Source organism: Myotis yumanensis, unplaced genomic scaffold, assembly GCF_028538775.1.
Source record: "Myotis yumanensis isolate MYYU_CA2020_CCGP unplaced genomic scaffold, mMyoYum1.0.hap1 SCAF_1, whole genome shotgun sequence".
Taxonomy (NCBI): Eukaryota; Metazoa; Chordata; class Mammalia; order Chiroptera; family Vespertilionidae; genus Myotis; species Myotis yumanensis.
The window spans coordinates 37,950,805-37,965,543 of record NW_027223752.1 but is presented as its reverse complement, the minus strand read 5'-3'; the positions used below and the strand labels follow the sequence as shown (position 1 = coordinate 37,965,543).

General features: G+C 43.0%; 1 protein-coding gene across 2 annotated transcripts in view; it reads left to right on the top strand.

Annotated features, from left to right (window-relative positions):
- Positions 1–3,344: 3,344 nt before the first annotated feature.
- Positions 3,345–14,739, top strand: part of SYNE2 (spectrin repeat containing nuclear envelope protein 2) — a 304,773-nt gene continuing 293,378 nt past the window's right edge. The window contains exon 1 of one of the 2 annotated variants that reach the window (XM_070418606.1): positions 3,345–3,503. The gene's annotated coding sequence lies outside the window, so the exon portion shown is untranslated. The remainder of the gene's footprint in view (positions 3,504–14,739) is intronic. The other variant, XM_070418595.1, reaches the window with a different exon arrangement.

The window sequence follows — 14,739 nt, the reverse complement described above, 5'->3', positions numbered from 1 at the left end:
CCGCTCTGGCCTGCCCCCCCTCCCCCAGGCCTTCAGCACCCTATTGTCAGTGTCCATGGGTTATGCATATATGCATACAAGGAGACTCAATTATTAATCATCTTGTATTCTTTCTTGCCAAACCTTGATGCGACCCCACAATCCTTCTCAACATAGCATCCAAGCACAAGAGTAGAATTTGCTCCCAGGATAAAATCCATTGCCTTTCTTCTTTAGGCTCTCCAGAGACAAAAACTAGGAACTCACTTTCTAGTGCAGATGCAGAAATGTAACAAACAACTCCAGTTCAGAGAAATCCTGTGCTGTGACAGAGGAGTTGCTGCCTGACTTGAAGAGTGATGGATTTAGTTCCTTTCATGGCACGAGAGTGTCCAACGCGCTTGAATGCCTCAGATCACATTTTTTGTCCTGCCCGGTACAACTTGGCAGTATGTATTCATGCTTCAGTAGTCGTCACATAGGCCACAGCATGCTCCTGTACCAAGTCCCAGATGTGCTTTCAGTTTTATCAGTTTGCAAAATTTGTGTTTACCACAACTGGATCTGGCAAAGTCTCTCAGGTAGGCTGTCGATCTTTTGCTGTAAATACAGAGGCCTGATGTAAATAATAGCAAAGAGGCAGAGCATGACATCATACTGTATTATTGTACTATGTCTGTGTTTTGGTGCATGGGAGCATGTGGGCACGGCTGGGTTCATGGCAACCTTTACTCTGCCAGTCAGATGTGTAAGCACATGAGCCATCCATTCACATGCTCAGTGTTATGTTTCAAAAGAGCCAGGTGTGTCTTTGTTTGGCTTAGCATTACATTTTATTTTCATTTCAAAGTGTGGAGGATCTGTTTCAGTACTACAGCCATTAGTTTAATTTACTGATTTAAAAGCAGGTGTTAATTTAATATTTAAACTAGTATGCCTAGGAGATCCCGCATGGGGACATCTGAAAACATTTTGAGACAGTTTATTCTGGATTCTCTTAAGTGCACTGGATACAAAATGGAGCAATAGTCCTTTCACTTTGAGGATTTGTAGTATAGATACCTAGAAGGGACCAATAATTAAGAGATTACTATCGTTTTCTCCAGAGAGTGTTGCCATGATGATTTTGCAATATTTATTGTAAAGAAAGCAACGATGTAAAATGGAAATGAACAGAATGAATAGAACAGAGAAGGAAAATAGCAGACAAAGCTTTGTAGACAGCTTCAACTGGAGCCCAATTTCACCTCAAAACTGGGTCTTTTATTTGCATGTATTACCTCAGGCAAAGTGGTCTTTTCTATGAAAAGACATCCCAGGACCAGAAGGATCTTCTTGCTTTATATCTTTGCGGTGACCCAGGCCATTAATAATAAATAATGCAGATGTAGGTAGGTCAAGAAAAGTGATATTATCAGAGCGATTATCTTAGAATATACAAAGGATGACATGTAGACTGGGAGTGTACTGTTTTGATAAAAATCGAGCTATTGATCAATAAAATCTGCATTTAAAATAATTTATCTGAATCATCCTCTGTGTTTACCCACAGAGGACACGTTTTTGAAATAATTGTCCTAAACTGTGGGCAGAATTTACAAGTATTTTTCCCATTAATGTATATTAACTGAATTCATTATCAAAGCTCTTGTCTCCTAACCATTTAGTTTGAGTCCTAAGCAACAAATTTAATTAGGTAATTCAAGCAAGATTCTGTACCCATACCACATACCTGAATTTGGACTTGTAAGAATCTGACTGTGATACAAACTCAAGTGAGAAATATTTCGAAGTCACTGCTTCTTTATGTAACAGTAGTGAGGTGATACAATACCTTTCATTTAGGACCTCCCCTGCCTTCGTAATACTGTGACAGCACAACAGTGGGGGTCAGTGCTGCCATCCTGAGTCCAAAGGCAGTGAGTGATTTGCTGGAAAATCAAACTGGCACCTGCAGGACACATTCCCAAGGATTCAGTTTCCACGGAAGTTGAGATCTGGAATTTGTATATCATTTCCTAAGATTGAGGCTCTTCTCACTCCCCAGCGTCCAGTGGGAGGCAGCGACCCAATAATCTACCTCAGTGGTTCTCAACCTTGGCTGCACATTAGAATCACCTGGGAATCTTTTTGAAATCCTGATTTCCGGGCCTCATCCTCCGGAAATTCTGTTTCTTTGTTACTAATGTTGTGGCCCCGCCCCATAACAAAGAAACAGAATTTCCGGAGGATGAGGCCCAGAAATCAGGATTTCAAAAAGATTCCCAGGTGATTCTAATGTGCAGCCAAGGTTGAGAACCACTGATCTACATTGTTAACAAGCGCCACCCCTTCCCTCCAGGTGACCCTGAAGTCTGGACCACGCTCTCAGAATGACTGATCCAGATTTTTTTTTTAAAAATATATTTTATTGATTTTTTTACAGAGAGGAAGGGAGGAGAGGGATAGAGAGTTAGAAGCATCGAAGAGAGAGAAACATCGATTCAGCTGCTTCCTGCACACTCCCTACTGGGGATGTGCCCGCAACCAAGGTACATGCCCTTGACCGGAATCGAACCTGGGACCCTTCAGTCTGCAGGCCGACGCTCTATCCACTGAGCCAAACCGGTCAGGGCCGATCCAGATTTTTAAAACCATCTCCAGCGGTTCTCAACCTGTGGGTCGCGACCCCCTTTTGGGTCAAACGACCCTTTCACGGGGGTCGCCTAAATACATCCTGCATATCAGATATTTGCATTACGATTCATAACAGTAGCAAAATTACAGTTATGAAGTAGCAACGAAAATAATTTTATGGTTGGGGGTCACCACAACATGAGGAACTGTATTAAAGGGTGGCGGCATTAGGAAGGTTGAGAACCACTCCAAACTCCACATTTTACAAAGACTCCACAAAGGTAAATGACGTGATTAAGGTCTGGTAGCTAATTTGAAGATCTGCTCTTACCGCTCCCTCCACCCCCTCCACCTCCTCCACCCTCCACCCGCTCCACCCTCCACCCCCTTTCCCCTCCACCCAGGACACAGAAGTCCAGGAATGTTAGAACAGTTTCTCGTTGAAGTTAACCAGAAAAGCTTATTGCGGTGAGTTTGTGGCATTCCACCAATCTCCCCACCCGACCCGAGCCTCCCCCGGTCGGAAACCTGTATTCTGAGTTAGCTTCCCACTTAGACCCTCTCTGATGCTCCAAAACGTGGAAAGAAAGTTGCCAGCCCCGGGCTGCCGCGGGGCGTGCGGGGGGGAGGCGGGCTGCCCCGCCCCCGGCGCTCGCGGGCGGGCTCGACACTGGCCGCCGAGCGGCGAGCGCGGGACTCGGCGGCCCCGGGCGGGCGGGGAAGACGCGGGGCGTGGTCTGCAGCTTTCCGAGCGCTCGGGAGCGGAGCGCGCTCCGCGGTGCCCCGAGCCGACGGCTGGACCGAAACAGCGAGGAGGAGACCGAGCAAAAGGGGCGATCGAGGGAGCCAGGCCGGCGGGGCGCCAACCTGGGCTGGCCCCAGCCCGCGCCCTCGCGGGGCAGCAGCGGGTGAGCGCGGCCGCGGGGCCCCTGCATCCCGTGGCGCCCGGGAGGGAGCGGGCTGCGCTGGGGAGGGAGGAACCGCCGGAGGGAGGGGAAGGGGCGGGGGCCAGGGAAGGAAGGTCCCCGAGCCGGGGGCGGGGGCGGCGAGGGACGGGAACCGGCCGGATGCCGGGGTCCGAGCCGGGCCACGGGAAACTTCGCCCGGGTGGGGAGAGCGGGGTGCGTGGAGGGCGCCGCAAACTTGTCAGCGGGCGGGGCGCTCCGGAATTGGAGCGAGCGCCGGCGGGTGGCGTTGGTCTCCCCGGCTTCTTTGTGTCACCTCCCGGCCCCAGCCCGCCGGTCCGCGCGGTGGGGAAGGGGGCTCGCCCCTGGTTCTCCCCGTCGCCCCGGTCGGGCCCAGGCCCCGGCGCTCGGGTCCGCTGATTGTTTCCGTCCCCCGCGTCACGCCTGGGCGGGAAAGATTTTGAACGCCGCGTGAGAGCGCCCGGAGCCCAGAGCCGCGGCGCAGATTTGGCCAAATCGTGGGCGGCGCGAGGCTCGCCCCTGGGACCCGAGGACCGGCGGGCGGGGCGCACCCGGCTGGAGAGGGCGCGGGGACCCGCGGCGGGCCCGGCAGCCGAGCGAGCGCTCGGACGGCTGGGATGGCTCGGATTCTAATTCCATTTTGATTGCTTGGGGTCTTTGTTGTCTGAAATTGCCTTGAGGGTCTGACGGTGGCACCTTCTCCTCTTCAGGTTATTTTTCTTCTGGTGGAAAAAAAAAAAAAGAAAGCGGGCGGCGGGGAACTTGCGGGGAATCAGTGCTGCTGGAAACCGCACGAGTCCCCTTATTTGAGGAGGTTGGGGAGTCCGGGTAGCATTTGCCTTTGTGCGCGCCTGTTATTTCCGAAAGTTGTTCTCTGCCCCTCCCCTAGCGGCGGGGAGCGGCGGAGCGCGCTGCCAGCAGGCACGGTTGTGCACAAGCACCAGCAAGCCCCAGCCAAACCGAGCAGGTTCTTTCTGGCCGCTCAAAACTTTGGCGTCAGTCTTTTCTTTTTAAAAGTTTGTGTGATTTCAGGCAACTTTCATATGTTTTTGTTTTTTTTCTTTCTAAGAGTGTCCTTAGGGCCGGGGTCCCCCTTGCCGATGTGAAGTGGCTGTGCTCGGAAAAGCTGGACCACGTTGAGGGGTGGGGATTACAATTGGTTACCTCTGGGGTCGCCGCCGTTGAGGCAGTGTAAACTCCGGGGAGAGTGTTCGCGTTTATGAGATGGAACATTCTATGTGTTTTTAAACTTGAATGCATAACTCCTCGAGTTTTCTGTCTGCAAAACTCTGCTGAGACTCCCAAGGGCCTTATTCCCGCCCACCCACACCTAGGGTGATGGGAACAGGTGTAACTAATCTTTATTAAGTTTTTTTTTTTTTTCATAGTGAAGACTGGATAAGCCAAATGAGTTAAAAAAATAAAGGAAAGAAAAAGGAAAATCTTAGTTCTTTATGCACATGTTTGAATTAAGGATCCTTATTGGGATTCAACAAGAGTCAAAATCAAACCACACTTTGAGTCAACTTGGTCTTGTATATATTAAGATTGTTTTATTAAAAAGTCAGGTGAATAAGTTTACCCAGTTAAACATTTTACAAGCATTTCAGTGCGTTAGTATTCATTGTGTTTGCTGGATATTGCAGTCTGTTTAGAGAACTGAGTCACAAGGGTGTTATTCTTGGTAGCATAAGGTGAAAGTTTAATGCAGAGCTCAGAAATGGAATCAGTTGTGTCTTAATAAGTAAGGTTCAAGGTGAAAGCAATTGATTCATTTGTCATTACTCATATGTTTTAAATACAGATTTTCAATAACTTCACAAAATTACTTGTTCATTTACTCAAACAAGCTTTTACCATATGCCTTCCACTGTGCTGGACTCTGGGGTGCCAGATGATAATACCATTTATGGAATGCTTATTTTGTACCAGTAAACATGTTACATTCATCTAGTAAATATTTACTGAGTGTCTGCAACATGCTAGTCGCTGGAGTTTAACGCACAGGAGGGCTGTGGTTCCTATGCTTATCTACTGGGTAGTCGGGCAGGACATAAAAAGCATTACCAAGCTAATCACAGGTTTCAGAATGTAAATCAGATCTCAGTGGCTTCCCGTCCCTTCTGAGTGGAAGTGGCCCCCATCTGGTCCTCTTCAGTCCCCCATCCTGACACCTTTTTAATCTTATCTGCTGCTCTTCTTTCTCATACTTTCACAGCCAAACTAGCTTCTTTGCTGTTTGAGGACCTTTGGACTGGCTGTTTCCTCTGCCTGCAATACCCCCTGTCTAGCCCGCATAGCTGTATTGTTCTCTCTGACCTCCTTCACTTCTTTTTTTAAAAAAATATATTTTATTGTTTTTTTTACAGAGAGGAAGGGAGAGGGATAGAGAGTTAGAAACATCGATGAGAGAGAAACATCGATCAGTTGCCTCCTGCATACCCCCCTACCGGGGATGTGCCCGCAACCAAGGTACATGCTCTTGACCAGAATCGAACCTGGGACCCTTTGGTCCGCAGGCTGATGCTCTATCCACTGAGCCAAACCAGTCAGGACCTCCTTCACTTCTTTACTCAAATCTTATTCTCAGCGAGGCTTCACTAAACCCAGGATTTAAAATCACCCCTCCCCCCCCACACACACACATTTGCAACTCCCATTCCCCCTTCACAAGTTTTTTTTTTTCTTTCTCCACAGCATTTGTGACCATCTAACTAATGCACTCCATATTTTACTCCTTTGTTTATGGCCTGTCTTCCCCCACTAGATTGTCTACTCCATCAATGTTGTAATCACCGTTGTATCCTCAGAATCTAGAACAGGGCCCGGTGTACAGTAGGTCCTTCAGAACTATTTGTTGAATGGGTTTTGTTTGGTGGAAAGAAGGGAGCAACAGGATGCTGAGACACAGAGTAACCAGAGGTCCCTACGTTAGTAGTAAGAAGGCTACTCCGTGGAGGTGCGTGGATTTATTGGAGCTGAGGAATGGTCCTTGTGGCTGAGTACTGACAGCTGGACTCAGTGAAGGTAGAGTGGTAATCAGGTGAAAGATGCAGGACCTTGGAGGCCAAGGTTTGGATAAAGTCACTTTGGGTCCTCGTATATGCCCTATTAGCGCTATGTTGTAGTTTACAAAACTGGACATCAAGGAGATTAAGTAACTTTCTGAAGTTACACAGTAGGTGAATAGCACAGTTTAGGATTGGGAGCCAGGCTCTCAGACTTCAAAGCACCTACACTTGACCACATTGTGTAACATCAGAAGACACAGTCCCTATTCTGATGGAGCTGCTCATCTAGTATTCTAGTGGGCAGCTAAGCCATTGAAGTACGGGTATACCTGTGGCATGCTAGAAAAATGTATTCTGCGGGGGGCTATGGTGTGAGGGGAGCACCTGATTCCACCTGGGAGTGGGGCAGGCCAAATTGGAAAAACAAAATAATAATAATAATGGTCATTATGAGATATTTCAGGTTGGCTGCATTTTAACTAAGAAGTAATGTTAATGTTAAATGCCTGTTCTTCAGGGCTTCACTGTGTTCATTTTTTTCCCCTTGCTTGATTTCATACCTATGTCATATGCCCCTTTTCCTCCTTTTACCAAATAAAGGATTGTGTCTGGAATAGTGTAAAATCATGAATGCTTAAAGCCTGTAATCTTTCATAAGTTGCAGGTTATATTCTGCTTCCCCACTCCCCCCCATGATGAAAAAGATCATCTATTCTCTGCCAGATAACTTAAATATCTGCATGCATTAGATAGCCTAGGCTAACTGCTATGTAACAAACAGTCCTGAAGCTGGTTATATGAGAGTGTATGTGTCACCCATCCAATAGTCCATCACTGATGTTTCTGGTAGGATTGCTCTCCTGGGCAGCTCCAAGCAGTGACTCAGGGACTATTTCCTTCCATGTTGTGGCCCCTCCGCAAGGTTTTTTTTTTCCCCTGAGTGTAAATGTTAATTCTGGGGGCCGGGAAGCCCAAGATCAAGATGCTGGCAGGTTTGGTTCTGGGGGACTGTCTTCCTGGCTTGCAGACAGCCACCTTCTCTCTGTGTCCTCACATGGCAGGGAGAATGTTCTTCCTTTTTTATTGTTATCTTAAATTGTCTACACTTTGCAGTTTTGGGTGATCATTTTAAAAACAGCTCTGTTGAGTATAATTGACATACGGTAGTCTGCACACATTTACAGTGTAAAATTGTGTTGTTTTTTTTGTTTTTTTTTTTTACATATGTAGACCTGTAAAACCATTTCTTCCTCTGGTTCCTCCCTCCACCCTTATTCCCCTTCTCCAGATAACTAGAGATAGCTCTCTGACCCTATGGATTAGTTTGCATTTTTAGAATTTTATATAATGGTTCTCTTTTTTTGTCCGGCTTCCTGCAATGAGTGCTTATTTACCATCCATATATCTTCTTTGTTCAAGTTCCTGTTTACATTTCTTGGCCCATTTTTAAAGAATAGAGTTGGTTGCTTTCTCTTTATTGAGTTTTGAGATTTTATATTTTCTCAATACAAGTCCTTTATCAGATACATAATTTGCAAATATTTACTTTCAATCTATTGCTTGTCTTACATTGCTCATCTTACATTCTCTTAACAGTATCTTTGATGGTCAGAAGTTTTAAATTTTAATTAAGTTCAGTTTATCAATTTAATCTTTTATGAATTGTACTTTTGGTATTGTACCAAAGAAATCTTTGCCTAATTCAAGGTCATAAAGATCCCCCCCCCCAACTATTTACTATGTAATTGATTTTCACTCTGATTCTTATTATTTTCTTCTTCTACTTAGTTTGGGTTTAATTTGCCTTTTTTTCTAGTTTCTTTAGGTCATTGATTTGTGGCCTTTTTCTTTTCTGATGTAGGTGTTTTGTCCTGTAAATTTCTTCCTAAGTACTGCTTTATTGACATCTCACACATTTTGATCTGATGTGATTTCATTTCAAAATACTTTTAAAATTCTTTTGATTTATTCTTTGACCCGAGCCACCCAAGGAGTCTATTACGCAGTTTCCAAATATCTGTGGATTTTCCAGAGATCTTCCACTTATTGATTTCTAATAGAATTCCATTCTTGTCAAAGAGCATTCTTTCTGTGGCTTGAATCTTTTTTACATTTATTGAGAAACATTTTGTGGCCCAAAATATAATTTATTTTGGTAAATGTTTCATGTGCACCTGAAAAGAATGTGTATCCTACTTACACCATGTCAGAGGAACACGACTTACCACTGTTCATGTTAACCTTAACCACCTGGCCGCAGCGGGTTTGTCAGGTTCCTGCACTGTCACATTACTCTTTTCTCTCCTCTGGACTGTACGTTTTGGGAAAGAAGTCACTATGTGCCGCTCACACTTAAGCAGTGGAGAATTATGATCCATCTCCTTGAAGGGTATTGCTTTTTCATCCAATGTGACAATCTCTGCCTTTTAATTTGTATGTTTAGACCATTTAGAATGATTATTTATATGGTTAGGTATAAATCTTGCTGTTTGTATTCTGTTTTTCTCAATGTTCTCAGTTTCTTTTGTCCACTTTTTCTTTCTTTGTTTGTATTTATGGGATAATTTTGATCATTCTGTTTTCTCTCTTTTTGGCTAATTAGAGGTATTCTTTATTTTGTTATTTAGTGGTTGCATTAGGTTTTTTAGCATACATCACAGTATGCCTTCAAGTGTATCATATCATTTCATGTACAGCATGAAAACCTTGTAATGGTGTATTTTCATTTCTCTTCCTTTGACTTTCGGTGTATTGTTATACACGTTGTTTTTTGTCTGTTATAAACCCCACACTACATTATTGCTTTTGTTTGAGCAATCATATTTTAAGGGGATCTAAGTAATAATAGAGCCATATGTTTTTACCCATGCAGTTATACAGGCTCTAATTTTATTTTACTGTTGTTAAATAAAAATAACAAATAATCACAATACTGAGGTAATTGGATTCATATGTTACAAGTTAGAATCTATTTTAAAGAAAAGTGAAATTCAGAAATCAGAGCTTGGTTCATTTTCTTCAATGAAATACACTGCATTATTATTGAGTAGCCCATTGCCGCAACAGGGAGGCTGCCTCAGGATCCTTGGGGCATCACGGCACTCAGAGCACCTGGGCTTGGGGAACCCAGTCAGGCACTGCTGAGTGCCGCTCGCTTCCGGTCTTTCCTCTGAGCAGCATGAGGAGGAGGAGGTGGATGGGGAGAAGGAATCGGCTGCCCATGCTGACAATGACCAGGCCCTGAGAAACTTTGAAAGATGAGCTTGAAAGCATTTCTTTCTTTTGATAGTGTCTGAGCTGAAAAATCACTCAGTGATGGCTCCTCAGGTCGAAGGAACACATGTGACAGAAGTGAGCCACACGCTTCTGCTCGTTCGTGTTCATTGATTGGAAACTGTGGTCTGAGATGCAGCTCTTGTCTCTCTAGAATTTGCCTTCTCCTTGTTACTCTGGTTCCTGCTGACTTTTCATCTTCGTTTAGGTACTGCCAAGGCTTGCTGTTTGTCATCAGCGAGTAGCTACTCTCCATCTGGGTCTGTAAATGTACCTCTATTCTGAATGTTAATACAGTACATTGACAAATATTCAACGGTAAACGAGTAGAAAAGCTCAGTGCATTCAACAGGTTAATTTTATAAATATCTATTGAATCTGGGCTCTAGCACATTGAAAATGTATGTCCCTTGCCTTGAGAAAGCCAGCTGTCTAGTAAGAGAAAGCCCACAGGCAGAGGAACGTGCACTCCGATGTGGTAATTTGTGATCACTGCAATGGAGACTTGAACAGGGCAGTGGGAGAAAGCTTAGAGCAGTGGTTCTCAAAAAGTGCCCGCCTAGGACCAGCAGCATCAAACCTACCGAATCGGAACCTTGAGGCGGGGGGCCAGCAACCTGTGTTTAACAAGCTTTCCAAGTGTTTCTGATGCACACGCAAGGCTGTGAAACCACCAGCATGGAGGATTAGATCATCCCTGAGATTATTCCCCCCGCCCCAGCTCCTAAATTCTATGAGTATCGGTAAGAAATGTGCTCCGTTGTACTGTTGAACAAGTCCAAAAAGAGTCTGGAGGCTTTGGTTAGAAATAAATGATAAAGATTTATTCAAGGGTCTTAGGGTTTGCAAACCCTAGAAACACAACTAGGCAAAACCCCAAATGTATTCTCAAGAAGAAAGAAAAGCTAGGAGTTCTTACAGTAAGAAATACATCTGTGAGAAGAATCAGTTCTGTATTCTTAGCCTCCGGATTGGTCCAGGATGGTAACTCAGATCGTCACAGGTATGGATAGTGATGTCAGATGGTCTGGATACCTGAACATTGTTTCCTTGGTCTTTCAGGGGGGTAGTCAGAGGGTTACCTGGAGGTTTGGTAAATATCCAGGTATTGATGCAGGACTGGAAAGTTCAAAAGTTTAAGTTCCCAGGCTAGTCAAAGCAAGAATAGAATCCTTTCCTCACACCTCCACCTACTTGATTTTAATAATTTAGCAACTTGACTATAGAGGCTCCATTTACTCTATCCTTCCGTGCTTTAAGAGCAGTGTTGGCACTAATGAAGTGTCATGTAAAACATGAATTGCTGTGTGGGGAAAATAGACATGGGTAAAGTTACACCTGACACTGGAGAAATAGTAAATTAGGTTTTAAAAATGTTTATTATGAAAAATTTTAATATATTCAAAAGCAGACATAATAGTGAAATGAACTTCTGTGTAAACATTACCTAGTATTAATAATGATCAAATCCTGCTGATTTGGTTTTACCTATACCCTCACCTATCCCCGCATGCTGGATTATTATTATTATTTTTTAAATTAAAAAATATTTTTATTGATTTCAGAGAGAAAGGGAGAGGGAGAGAGAGATAGAAACATCAATGATGGGAGAGAATTATTGATTGGCTACCTCCTGCCCACCCCCCACTGGGGATGGAGCCTGCAACCTGGGCATGTGCCCTTGACTGGAATCAACCCAGGACCCTTCAGCCTGCAGGCTGACGCTCTACCCACTTAGCCAAACCAGCTAGGGCTGCATGCTGGATTATTTTGAAGCAAATTCCATACATCATATAATTTCATTAATCAATAGATTTTAAATTATTTGAGCTATTAAGGTGCTAAAGATGAATTTGAAACTGAATCACATAGCTTTTTTTATGGTTACATAACAAATTATAAAGCTTACCTGGAGTTTATTTACACAAAAAATAAGTAAAACAAAACAGTAAAATTCATTAAAAATAAATATACTGATTATAACAGTAAAAACATTTTATCAAAACATTTTATGTACCATCATCATGATAGCAATATATACATTATACTTATAGATAATATTCTAGGCTAGTAAGAAAGAATATACACCCATACACTGCCAAAATTGGAATACTGTGCCGGAAGGAGAAACTTAAATTAGAAAGGCAAGTGTTTAGGAAGGAAAATGTTATAAGAAGTTTTTGCAGTTTTCTGGGCCAATTTTAATGTATTAAAAATTTACATTATAATAATACATTATAAATTCTCATTCATTTCAGCAATTATGTTGCCTCATTTGGAAAGAAAAGTTATTTAACATTTAGGGAGGAACAATACATCTTTAAAAAAAAATCTCAGCATTCTGCACAGTCTTTTCATCAAGATTAGAGATGACCTCTTTAGTTAGAACTCAGGCTATCAGAGAGTTCATCATGTTTGGAGGAAGGGGGCAGAATTAATTTACACAGACATGTTTTCTCCCACTCTGTCTTTGGAGTACAAGTTATGATATCCTGAGGAGAAACTGATTGTATTACGACTAAAATGTTCACTTTTGGCTCTGTCTGACCCATTAATTAATGGGTCATACCATAGATGTTAGATAATTTTCATTTTAAAAATGCTAATTACTTAGAAGTAATTTTTACCTTAAGTGTAAATTGCAACCAAAGACGTAAAGCTGAGCCCTGGCTGGCTTGGCTCAGTTGATTGGACAATTGTCCCGTATACCGGAAGGTCATAGGTTCAATTCCTAGTCAAGGCACATAGCCAGGTTTTGGGTTTGCTCTCATCCGGGAGTGTATGGGAGCAAACTGATTGATGTTTATCTCTCACATTGATGTTTCTCTCTCTCTTTCTCTCTCTCCCTCCCTCCCTCCCTCCCTCCCTCTTTTCCTCTCTCCTTCCCTACCTCTCTAAGAAAAAAAAAAGTGTACATAAAGCTTCAAATGTTAATAAATATTTTTAAAAAGAAGTAAAGCTGAAATAAGTCAGACAGAAAGATAAATACCCTATAATTTCATTTATATGTGGAATCTAAAAACCAAAATAAAGTAGAAAGAAACTCAGAGATGAAGTTAACAAACTGATGGTTGCCAGATGGTAGGGGAATTGGGGGCTGGGTGAACAGGTGATGGGATTAAGAAGTACAAATTGGCAGTTACTAGCACAGGCACGGTAATGTGAAGTACAGCATAGGGACTAGAGTCAATAATCCTGTAATAACTATGTATGGTGCCAGGTTGGTACTAGACTTATGGGGGAGGGGGAACCACTTCATAATTTATATAAATGTCTAACCACTATGCTGTATACCTGAAACTAATATAATATTGTATGTCAACTGTAGTTGAAAATTAAAAATAAATAAAGCTGTTCAAGACTGTTCCACATGCTTCCAAAAGAAATAAACAACCCACAGCTCAAATGCATCTAAGCCAGGGGTGGGCAAACTTTTTGACTCGAGGGCCACAATGGGTTCTTAAACTGGACCGGAGGGCCGGAACAAAAGCATGGATGGAGTGTTTGTGTGAACTAATATAAATTCAAAGTAAACATCATTACATAAAAGGGTACGGTCTTTTTTTTTTTTTTTTAGTTTTATTCATTTCAAACGGGCGGAATCCGGCCCGCGCGGCCCGCGGGCCGTAGTTTGCCCACGGCTGATCTAAGCTGTTAGTACTGTGATAGGCTATAGTCAGTGTATGATGAGATTGTTTGATAGGATAATGCATGCTAGAGCTTTTAGTTCAAAAATTGGAGCTAGCCATTCAGAAATTTTTTTTTTTTAAAGAGGAAGGACTATTATAAATTCTGTTTATAAAAGAGTTAAAGGTGTGTTCATACTTGTACGTTAATAGAAAAAGATTACTAGCATTCTCTTGCTTGAATAGCCCTTGTAGTCACTCATTTAATGACACTGAGTAAGAATTTTTTCTCTGTTAATGGACTTGTGTTTAAAAGAAAGTCTGTTACCTTTGTAGTCTTTGTACTTTTTTCGTTATAACAAGCTGCAACTCAGCTGGGTAATAATTACTTTTATAAATAGTGTTTAGTCCAGAACTGACTTTATATCCTTCCGAGCCCATTGAAGGGAAACTCCCAAATGCTTATAACCACAGGCCGATGATTTGATTACAAAACTGTGTTGGTGATGGTTTCTGAGGCTTGGAAGGTGAACGCGCTCCTGTCTGAGTCATCCTGTTGTCTCGCTGTTGGCCGTGTGTTTTCTTAGCAACCGCTGCTGATTTGAGGTTTGAGCTGGGAGAGTATGTTTTAAAATGATCCCACATATTCTTTCAGCTTATATGTGCCTGTTAAACCCTGTATATTTACTGTTAATGTCGTGTGTCCCACAAAAAGGAAAGATTTAATTGCAAATCATTTTTCTTCTGATCTGTTTCTCAGTGAGTTGGGGGCGGGGTAAGGAGAAACAGCAGTGAGTCTGGGAGATTGTGAACTTGCTGGTTTATGCCCCTGGCCTAGAGCAGAACCAAATGGCTTCCATGTACTGATGGGATAAATATAATTTACTAGGGTCTTGGTCTTGAGTAATACTCCTGTGTGTATCAGTATTAAAGGAACAAGTGCATTTTGGAAATGTCTGGTGTTGTGGAATGGTTAAGAACATAGCTTCTTTTTTTTAAAAAAAATATTTTTATTGATTTCAGAGAGGAAGGGAGAGGGAGAGAGAGAGAAAAACATTAGTGATGAGAGAGAATCGTTGATCGGCTGCCTTCTGCACACTCCCTACTGGGGATTGAGCCTGCAATCCATGCATGTGCCCTGGCCAGGAATCAAACCGTGACCTCCTGGTCATGGGCCTGCGCTCAGCCACTGACCCACTCCGGCTGCAAATAGTATTTTTATCGATGCAAATGCAAATAGTATTTTTATCGATGGAGAAATAGAGGCTCAGCAGGGGCCTGATATTATTGAAACATCTACCTTAATTT